The sequence below is a fragment of the Lissotriton helveticus genome, chromosome 9 (genome assembly GCF_964261635.1).
Source record: "Lissotriton helveticus chromosome 9, aLisHel1.1, whole genome shotgun sequence".
NCBI classification, from domain to species: domain Eukaryota; kingdom Metazoa; phylum Chordata; class Amphibia; order Caudata; family Salamandridae; genus Lissotriton; species Lissotriton helveticus.
This window is the reverse complement of record NC_136070.1, coordinates 449,670,357-449,681,953: the sequence shown is the minus strand read 5'-3', so window position 1 is coordinate 449,681,953 and position 11,597 is coordinate 449,670,357. Positions and strand designations below refer to the sequence as shown.

The 11,597-nt window shown below is 40.0% G+C and overlaps 1 long non-coding RNA gene across 1 annotated transcript; it reads right to left on the bottom strand.

The window, feature by feature from the left end:
* Positions 1 to 3,510: 3,510 nt before the first annotated feature.
* Positions 3,511 to 10,890, bottom strand: LOC144782783 (uncharacterized). The gene is made up of 3 exons (XR_013601259.1): positions 10,827 to 10,890; positions 10,547 to 10,746; positions 3,511 to 3,581 (listed from the first exon to the last, which is right to left on the bottom strand). It is a non-coding gene; the product is annotated as an uncharacterized LOC144782783 (long non-coding RNA).
* Between the last annotated feature and the right edge of the window lie 707 nt (positions 10,891 to 11,597).

Below are 11,597 nucleotides of genomic sequence, written 5' to 3'. Positions count from 1 at the left end.
CACATCCTACTTTTTAAATACACTATACCCTGCCCCTGGGCTGTCCAGGGCCTACCCTAGGAGTGACATATATATTAAAAAGGAAGGTTTGGGCCTGGCAAGAGTATTAACTTTCCAGGTCAAAATGGCAGTTTAAAACTGCACACACAGGCTCTGCAATAGCAGGCCTGAGGCCTGTTTAAAGGGCTACTAAAGTTGGTGACACAATCAGTGCTGCAAGACCACTAGTAGCCTTTAAGTTGCAGACACTGTGCTCATGTAGTGTATTTTATAGGGACTTATAAGTACATTAAATGTGCAATTGTGGATAAGCAAAGGTTGCAATGTTTAGGCAGAGAGTACATGCACTTTAGCACTGGTTAGCAGTGGTAAAGTGCCCAGAGTCCTAAAGCCAACAAACAAGAATTCGGTAAAAAAGTGGGAGAAGGAAGCCAAAACATTTGGGGGTGACCCTGCAGAAAAGGCCATTTCCAACAAAAACATTTTGTAGAAATGTGGGTGGGCCTCCCTATTTTATATTTCTTCGACCCTAGCTAACATAAGATAACTTGGGACTATGGGGCTGAAGGACTGCTTTCAATGCATAGGTTCCTTCCACAACAGGTGTGATGATGTGCTGCTCATCAACTTGATGAATGTTGTGTTTATCTTTGCCTCACCTTCCCCAATTCCCCCTTCCGATCCATTCAATAGGCCCCTAACCCTCTTTCCCCAGGTTGTGTGAATTACTGAATTGTGACTTAATACACCATAAATGGATCACACACTTGGCAGGCGGATGTGGTAACTGAGATGCTAACTCACTGCCACACGCTCCTCTGAACAGTAGCCCACGCCAGCCCTCCTACCCCCACCCAGGCATGAAAGGGGCATCATCATAGTGCAGAACAATGTCTGTCCCAGGTAGGACTAGTGTACACTATGGCCTGATTGACGAAGGTAAAGTAAAGTTACACTTTTGGTGTAAGTTTACTTTTGCTGTGTAATTGTACTACCAGCCAGTAACTTTGTGAGTAGTATCTAACAACTATTAGTTATAACATGATAGGAATACTTACCACTCGCAGACTTAGTACTCGTAAAGTTAATTCACTTATGGAAATGTTACCAGGCGTAAACTTACAATGCAAGAGAAAAGTAACACCAAAAGTGTAATTTACTTTACCTTTGTGAATCAAGCCTTGTGTTGCTTACAGTATCTATGCACTATACAGTAACCCTCTCCTGAATCTTGACTCCTGGATTGAGGATTTTGTGTTTGATTAAAAAAAAAAAAAATAGTTACCAGTTGCCCAGATTGCTTAGTGGTTGTTTTTAAGATGTTTTTGCCATGGTGGTCTCTCAGTCTTGGATTACCCACTTACTCTGTGTTTTCTTTCAGACTAGTTGCCTGTGATTAATAATGCTTTTGCATAATACTACAGTTGGAGTTCACCTTGCAAGCATCATTCGGAATGAGAGAGAGTGGGAACTCGCTTTCTGAATATCTTCCCTGTTAGCGCTATCCCACTACTACTTCCAGCGATAAGAAAGGCCCTTTGGGAAACCCTGCAATAAAGTTTGGGTAGACTGAGAGAGGCAGCAGTCATGGCTTAATCTATTGAGGTAAGAACTAAGAAGTGAACTAGTTAAAAACTTATTACTGAAGCAGCTATTCTTGGGAAGCAGAGATAGATAAGTAGGATTACGATTTTTGTGCATGTTGTTGGAATACCACCATAGTGGTCAATAGTTATAGAGGGTAGAACGAGGGCATTAATGTATTGGTATACACTCCAAATGTCCTGAGTCGAACCCTTTTCCCAAATTCCCTTCTCTGTTCCCACCCTCTCCACCCACAGCACAGTCCTTCCCACCAAAAAGAATACAATAAAAAAGGCTTTGAAGGAATCAAGTTTGGAGCTTAAGTGGTCAACCTCCCGGGCCAGGTTTTGCTTCCTATGATGGGGCAGAGCCAGCTAGCATAGGGTGCAGCAGAGGAAGCGATCTATTGATGATGAGGAGGAGAGGGGATGGTGGTGTTCCGCTGGGCAGCAGTGGACCCCACTACATGAGGCTACAGCATTGATGTGACAAGGATGGTGGCCAAAGGAACTCGAGGCATTTGCCACTTGCTCCTCCTCCTCCTCCAAGGCCACCAGCTGGTGGTATTCAGCAGTGATGGCCTCTAGCCTCTGGTGCAGCAGGCGAAAGACTATCGCCAGCTTGGATGTGTGACCTCCAGCAGCAGGAGTAGCTATATCAGGATAGAAAACACAAATTGTAATGCTTAGTGCAGACACTTGTTCATACAGTAGTGGCACAGTAGTAGAACATTACTGCTCACCGAAGGGCCATTGGAATATTTGTTGTGATTAGTCACAGGGCCAGGCTTTTCCCACAAATGCATCACATATTCCAAAAACACTGGCTGCAAGAAATTAAGTCAGAATAGCAACATAATCAAAACGGGCTTTTAATTTAAAGGATTTCATAGTGAAACTGAACAGGCACTTTGAGTGCTATGAATTTCGTCTCATTAATGAGCAAGTCATTTAAGCTGCCCAATTACTCGTATATTTGACTAAAGTATATGTGTAACATTAATGGAGGCATGGTGGCAGGTCTGCTACTCTACAGCATCTTTTCAGGCAGATGTATTGGCATGATAACGTATTAACTTATTATAATTAATTCCAATGGCCTGCTCTTATTCGACTGGCTTTTCTATTTTACCCTAACTCCAAAATCAGGGGGAGATTGGATACTTCATCACATGCGACGTATAAGGGATATCCCATCTGCGGTAAGTGCACAGATTATAAACAATGCTCTACAGTACAGTGAAGAGATATATTATATTTGGCATGTTTGTCACAGAGTATCCTATCCACAAAACTCTAAATCAGCCACCTAATCCCACATTACAGCCTGGCGTTTACCACAAATTATTTTCAACAAATGCCTTCACTTGGCAGGAGGGAAAGTTACTCTACAAGAAGGTAAATTAGAGGGATTAAGCTAGGAAGAGGTTTACCTATGGATGGCTGTCACTGATCATGTACTACGCTTTTGCTGTGTCACATTGGTTGACAAAAGATGACATGACGGAAGAGAAAATTGGAACAGGCATAAATCCATCATGGAAGCCATGAAATATAAGTAATTTAGGCAGAAACATATGGCACATGCTGAGATGGAATTTGCATGTTTTGACAGGCTGGGACAGAGGGAGAGAATGTTGAAGTGACATACTTTAAGTAGTTGACTGAGGGGCCATTGGGAAACACACCTTGCGTTTGGTTTGAATGCATTGCAAACTTCATAATGCAGCGGTGTTAACTGAAGCAGATGCACATATCACCACCTACACTTCAGCAGCAATTTAAACTATGCTGCAGTTTTAGGTGGTAAAATGCCATCGGCAGGGAACTGATTGGTGGGATATGGATATATGCCTTGCTGAACAAGTGCAGTTTTGTTAACAAAAAAGCAGGTTGATTTACCATTGGTCCCTGCCACTGCAGGGCTGCTCCCACTCCAGCCGGCTGGGCCTTCTCCATCCCTGGCTTGCTGCTGGTGCTGGCTGCAGCACTGGTGGTCTGTGCACCAGAAAACAAATATATTCACTAATTTTAGATACCAGATTAGACACTTAAGTAAGTATTTTGCACAAAGTACAACAGCAATACATCACTACAGTTAGGTTATCAGTATCTTCTATCAAAACTTTCACTTCGGGAGGTTTTTTGGTTGACAGCCTGTTAAAAAAGCTAGGTAGTCAAGTCAACATAAAACTGAAAAGGGCAGGACCCCATCTGGTTTCTTTTTCTCACAGGACCGCAGATCCATGGATCTTATGTTTATCCACGGTCCCGTAAAAAAAGGAAAGTTTTGGCCATGGGGTGAGCCCTCTGGGATTACTCTATGAGGTGAAGGAAGCAGGGTATCTCTACCCTTCCACGTATGTGTATTTTTTATACTTTTTACAGTACAGTACAAGTCTTAAAATGGGTCCCACACATCCTTATTGGTCATATAATTTGATCTGTTGCATGCCCGGACCTTCTGTGTCCCTATATATTTACGCTAATTCATTTCAACCTTAATTTCTCAAAAACTACTGAACAGATCTCACACCAAACCCCACAGGACCAAGACCTTGCTTTCTGCCAAATTTGGTGTAAATCTGGTTTACTGGTTTTACTGTATTGCGCTATCACTTTTCAATGTTTCTTTGGAGAATTGCTTGTGGAAAACAGGCTTTGGAACCCATCCTTTTTTCGAAGGTTTTGTAAATATTGATCAAAATGGCAGCAAAGTTGTTAGTAAACCAAAATATCTATTTCCTATGGAAAAGTGGCCCTACCTATAACCACCCAGGTACCTTTACTACTAAAAACTCATAAACCCTAAAATTGCAGTTACTACCCCATAACCTTAAAATTACCCTTACCCCATTTACCACTACCCTCCCTTCAAACCTAAAATTGCCATAAGCTTTATGTTCCCTTTCCCACTGCTAACTACCAGCAAACCTAAATTTAACCATAAATACAGTCACTAATATCAACAAAGGTTACAAGGATGTTATAGTTAGGTTCAGATTTTACACACACAAAACCATAGAAATTTAGCAGTTATAGTTATACTTATCTCAAGAAACTACAATTCGTGCTTGAGATATACATAAGTCTTTTTTCTTTAAGAACTCCAAACCTCTTTAATGTATTTACACCAAATTACAAAAAACACTCTTTCTGGACTAAGATCTAGCTTTCTTCTAACTTTTGTGTCATTCTGTTCAGCTGTTCAATCTATAGTCATTTCTAAAAAGCCTATGGAAATTGCATGAGGAAAATGCATTTTGGGACCCCCAAAACATTCCAGACAACAGCTGAAGTGAGAGGCAAAGTACTTGAGTGGCAAAGTACATTCGACAAGCGGCAGCAAATTTATTAGCTATACAAGAAATGCTTTCCCTATGGAAACTAGGTCCTAACTATAAATATCTACCGGTGACTGCTAGTCACATATATATAAACATATATGTGTGTGTGTGTGATGTCATTTAAGATGTCATCAGTGATGTCACTGACCATGTCATGAGCGATGAAATATGTGAGGTCATCAACAGTGCATTGTGGGTGCTTAAGTTATAGTTAGCTCAGGTAACTATAACTGCTGAATTTCTGTGTTTTTCTTTTAGCAAAATCTAAGCCTAACTAAAACTTTCCTTTAAACTTTGTTTTTTTAGTGAATTTCTAAGCTTTTTAAAATTATATTTCCTAACTATAATGTCCCAATAACCTTTGTCTATTTCAGAGAGAAAAAATAAATACATATATACACCATACACATATATATTTACATATACATACATATATACGTATACATATATAAAGACACAGATAGCTAGATTGATAGACAGATAGATAGCAAGATATATAGATAGATAGATAGATAGATAGATAGATAGATAGATAGATAGATAGATAGATAGATAGATAGATAGACAGACAGACAGACAGACAGACAGACAGACAGACAGACAGACAGACAGACAGTCAGACAGACAGACAGATAGATAGATAGATAGATAGATAGATAGATAGATAGATAGATAGATAGATAGATAGATAGATAGATAGATAGATAGATAGATAGATAGATAGATAGATAGATAGATAGATAGATAGATAGATAGATAGATAGATCTTTTTTTCACATTTATATTTTGCATAAAAATCGTTTTAATGGAGTGTAATACATTTTCCAACACTTTCCAAGGGGGAGATCTCCTCCACGGTAGTGGAGATCTCCACCTGTGCATGTACATTTACTAGTAGTAAGTTGACACATGTAAACCGTGTTGTGGGAGGCTTCACCCCTTGATTTGAAGGATTGGAGACATGTAAGTCTAGACCTAGGTGAAAAACTACACTCATTGAAGTTGAATAGCAAAAAAGTGTATAGTTACACCTTGATGTACTAGTAGTATACAATTTACCTTTGTAAATAGGCCCCTTTGTTTTTCAGACTCCCAATAAACCTTTCAACTTTCCCTGAGGACTTGAAGTGGCATGCACAATAGAAATGTTGTGTAAATGATAAAGATTTACACAGTTCACGGGCTACTGAGGCTAATGACTGAGTTCCTTAGTCACTCCCTATCTAAAGAGGCATTTCAAACCTGGAGATAAAGTCTGAAAGTAGTCTCTTAGCTACCATGATAGCATCAGCTCATACAGGTGGGCATGTTTCAATCCATCCTGAAATCATGTATATTGGAGTAAGTACATAAACATAAGAGTAACTTTGTATAATGTCAACCTGCATATGAATGACGGGCACCGGGGGGGATGAAGTAACTTTGATACCTTTGTCGATACCAACACTCTAGGCTTGTGTGTGACAGTTCTGATGAGCAATGGAGGGTAAGTAGGGAGGAAGAAAATGGGTACTAGTGGTACAGATCATGTGATCTTTACTTACAGCTAAATTCAGGAATGAGTACAACTTTGTGACAACCGTTCTTCCCTGTTCAACTGTACATCCTCTGCCTGGGTCTTATTTGTAATCCTTTTTCACCCATGTGCTCTTTTACTTTTCTAGGGCACATTCTTGCAACTCACCAAAATCCTATAAGGTGAGCATAAAAGACTTGGGGCTAGATGTATCAACATGCCCTTTTGCGATTTCTTAATAGCGAATTTTAAGGAATCGCTATTTAGAAATCGCAAAATGGTATGTATGTAGAAATTCGCTATTTTTTAGCGATTTCTTAAAATTCCTTAATTGCGATTAGCAAATTGCTAATCGCAATTAAGGAATAATTTCCCATTCATTTCTATGGGGCAGGAGGCACATAGGAATGAATGTGAATTATTCTCAATTTGCGATTCGCAATTTGCTAATCGCAAATTGAGAATCATTTCCAGGGTGGAGGGGTGTCTCAAGAACACCCTGCTGCACCCCTTAAAATGACATGTGTGCACATATGGCGCACATACATGCCCTAAGGGCATGTATGAGAATCACATGCCACCTTTACAAATTGCATAAAGTGCATTTGTAAAAGAAATCGCAAATTACCACCAACTAAAAGTTGGTGGTAATTTGCGATTTCTTAGCCTAAATTCGCAATTCTTAAATGGTTGATAAATTGCATTTAAGAAATTGCAGTTTGCGAATTCTTAAATGCTTACGCAAAATTAAGGAATCTTAAAATTTGCGATTCCTTAATATTGCGAGGCATTTTTCATCATACATATCATTTTACTATTTTTTTGTCGTAAACGCTGTTTTTTAGCGAATCACAGCGTTTGCGACTAAAAATAGCTTGATACATCTGCCCCTTGGTGCCTTGCGGCAGAAACAGAGTAACCTCATCCCTAGGGATGATTTAGTAGATTTAGTAGGTCAGTGTGCTAAAGTGTTACCTTTGGATATCTTATGCTCTGTGGTTCTTGAGAAGCATACTTAACAATAGCAATAGTAACTGATGAGGATGAAGCAAACTCTTTGAATTAAACGTGTTCTTGATTGAGGCTCCTGCGGAGGTAAGCAACCCTTGTTGCATCCAAATAAATCCAAAGTAATCAGCTATGCTGAACATGTACTTTGAATCTGTCACAAAGGTTAGAATTTCTGTGCAGCTAGGATACAATTGTAGGCAGGTAGCCTTCAGTTAATCTATTTGTGCAAAATATACATGAGGTAGGCATCAACTCACAATAACTTCATGTATTGTACCAACCAGCAGCCTTTCTGTAATTTCTGAGAACTTGTATAAACATGTTCTGCCAAATCACAATTTGGGCAGCAGTGACTTACAGCCATGAAGTCAAATTGATCCTTGTCAAAAGCCATAGAGAATTATTAAGCAGGGTTTTACATGGGACACTATACCAAGTAACAGGAGGAGCAGACAGTAACAGTATTGCACACTTAGGCCACCTAGACTTGCAAAGGTGGTGTATTTTTGCAGCTAATATTAATGCCTCAAAAGCATGGGGTACAACAACAGTGACAGTTTACCTAAGTACAATATTTTCAGATGAATCAACCAGTAAGATGGCTGCCACCACAACATACAGGCATAGAGGTTTCCCTGTCACAACAGCTTCCAGAGAAGATGAATAATAAATAAACCTCTTTTTGTCTCCATGACCTTGTACTAATATAGCTGTTTTTCTTGCAATTAATCATTTTGATCCTATCAGTTTTATCAGAACATACTTCAACAATGGCATTCAAAAGAACATCTCAGGCAGCAATGATAGTAGAATCTTATAGAGGTGCTTGTGGTGACCAGCTGACTTTGACCAGCAGCTGAGCTTTCACTTCCCCAGCATAATTACATGTATCCACACATTTACATACTCCCATTGGGGTTTATAACATTCAAATATGTTTTCTATGAGCTTTTGAGAGCTATCTTATATTGTACAGGATTATTGGGTGATGTTTAGGAGATGAGATGGGGGCCAAGCAACATAAATGACAACACAGCTCCCTATTCCTGGCTACTCTTGTAAGAGTAGGATGACATCTGGTTCAATATACAAAGTTATTTGGTTCAGCGTTGCCTCTTTCCCTTAATCCTGCAGTCATTCTTAGACTGCCCCATTGAATAGTCAGACAGTGAGCTCAAATTCTCTGATGCAATGTTTTGGAGAGATGGGTACTACACAAGATCATACCTGGGGTGGGTGGTGTGAAGGCGATGTGTCTGCCTCTAGTCTTGTTCTGGAGCTTACCCTTCTGCAGTCCTGCATTTTTTCACTAATTATGTTGTTTCTTATTGCATTCAATGTACTCGCCTATGTGTCTGCCTGTTCTTCCCCTGTCAGCCATTCTACTGAAGCTGCTCCATTCCCAGGTACTGTTGGAATTGTCTGTTGGTAAGGGTAAACTCAAAACATCTAATACATTCTCCTTCTTTTCCTCTTTTGTTTCAGAAATATTGTTAGTTATTTGTGTGAATAGCTAAGAAGGAGGTATTTTGTATTCCAAATTAAGATTTGTTGTGAGAGCAGGTGGTGGTGGGATAAACTGGTTAAGGTATGAACAGATTGAGATCCAGGATAGTAAGAAGAGGGGAACATAAAGCCCATAATACAAGAGTAGGAGTCTCTTGAAATTTGGGTGACAAGGGGTACCTAAGTACCTTAGTGCAAACCCTATCAGATGAATATATTATTGAAAGAGGTACATTGCTCTATATTCCCCAGAATCTCTTTGAGCCCCAAAAGGCTGTGACCAGAGGTCTCCAACACAATGCGGTCAACAGACAACTGTGAATAAAATGTTCTATCTCTCCCCAAGATCAGACTGTAGGAGCTGGTCAGTTGACTCTGTGACTTTTCAAACCAACCAATCCCATGATGTATGGGATAACTCAAGCATCCCCATATTACACTTACATTTTGATATGTATGTCAAACCCACATAGACTTCCTAAGATCTTATAACATATTATGCCATATCTATGCTAATGATACACACATTTGCCTGAAAGTCATAAGCATTGGAGACCATTTCTGAAACACCTCAATTTTCTAAAATTCATTTAAAACGTGTTTAAGCCTAAACATTCTGAAACTTAATAGTCCCAAGACTGATAATTATTCTCATAGAGAAATGCCTCCATTAGACATCTCCAATTTTCTTTGGAAACACCATACTTTTCAATTCCAAGGCCAGATTCTGAGAAGTCGGCCTCTGCCTTCAATCACAAATTGAAACAGTAGTAAAGTCTCTCTCTTCCTAAAGAATACCTTACTATTTATCCATGTGAAGCACCACCCTTTAGCTGTCGGAGCGCTGGTTGACTCCTTGTTAAGCTACAGCTTACTGTCCTAGTATGTCAGTACACTATAGGAAGCTCAAAATGAGGAATCAAGGTGGCGGAGGTAGCTGGGCCCATGATTCTTAGGCCTTCCTTGAGCTCCTGCTGTTGCTTCACTCTTTTGATCTTCTTGTTGACACCAGAGAATCTTCCAGATTTTAAGACTTAGAATTTAGAGATGAACTGACAGTGGAAGCTAATTTGCTCAGCTGTGTCTCTGAGCAGATCTTCTTACTGGGCATGAAGCAAGTTCCCTCCTCCTCCAAGCTTACTCAATGTGAAATGTGCCACTGGAGAAGCATGCCTTTAGCCTGTCATGAGGGAGTGTGGAGGAAGGTGGCCAGTGTCTCCCATTGCCTGGAGACAAAGAAAATGACTGAGGATGAGCCAAGTCCTCGGTGATTTAGGGTGTAACAGTGGTCTCTCTTCCCCCAACTATTAGTGGAACTGTGATAGATTTTTCAAGCAGGAAGTTTTTTTATTTTGTTATTGTACCAGCTGAAACCTTGAAAGTTCAATGGTAGACAAAAAGAAGTGGAAAAGCTGCTTTCTCTTTCCTATGCCCGGAATGAGGCCAAAAGGCAGAAATAACAATGAGGTAGTCATCGACAATGTGGATCTCAGTAAGTGGGAGTGGACATTGTTCAAGTCACTCAATGCACTCCATAAAACACTAATGCAATGTTCTTGGTCATATTGGCCATTGTTTCTCACCTTCAATGCCAGAGAGGCCTTTTAAATAAATGGCCTCCTTTTGTCAGGCTTCAGGAACCCCACAGAGAACTCCTCAGAATCTGTGTGATGCAAATAGATGTCCACCTCTTGACATCCCCAACTTAGATAATAAATCACAGAGTATTAGGGCAATCAAGCAAGGGAAGAGTATAGGGAAGCAGCAGCTGGGAATAGGAGACCTGCAGAAGAGAAAGAAGACCATGAAAAACAGATTGTAACAATCCTACACTCATATGATCTTGCTACAACTTACACGTACCTGAATCATACATTTCTACAACTCTGACTGTGACAGGTACTCACAATCCTCTTGGCATACTCCTATGACAGAAAAAGACAGTATTACAAATGCGCCATAAGCCTGGATAGTGATAAATGTTATAAATGCTCCATAGAAGTCCAAATGTCATGTAATCCAAAGCAGAAAACAAAAGGGGGAAGTAGCGTTCCCACGAAGGTTGATTCTCAAGCGTTACCACGCACGGAAGGTTCGGAGTCACTTGGGGACAGATGAGGACTTGATTTATCAGGATCGGGCCGTTTTCTTTATATTGGTAATTCGTAGTCTATTGGAACCTCACCATCTGTGCAGGGCTCTGTTGGCCTTTCTTTAATTTGGTTTGGCCACCCCTCCAGATGTTGTCCCACGATATTTTGTGTGCAGCTTATGTGGAACCACACCACCTCATTAGGATATTCCCACATTAAAGTCTTCATCTCGCTGCTGTTCTACTTCTTCTGTTTTTTACGTGGCATGGTCTAAGAACGTCATTCTTGCAACTACAGACTTTAGTTTTATTGACCTATTTCGAACTACATTAGGAATTCTATTTCTTGGACTTTTCTTATTGCACCAGCCAGTATGTTTGATTTACCCTGAGGCTGTACTTTTATTTTCATCACAGTGTCATTGTTTGGGATACACAATTTCGTTTGGATCTTCCATTTACCCTGACTTGACTACGAACCTACCAAGAATTTTTTTTAGCCTTGAGAAAGTCTGAATACTTATTAGTACAGACGAAACATG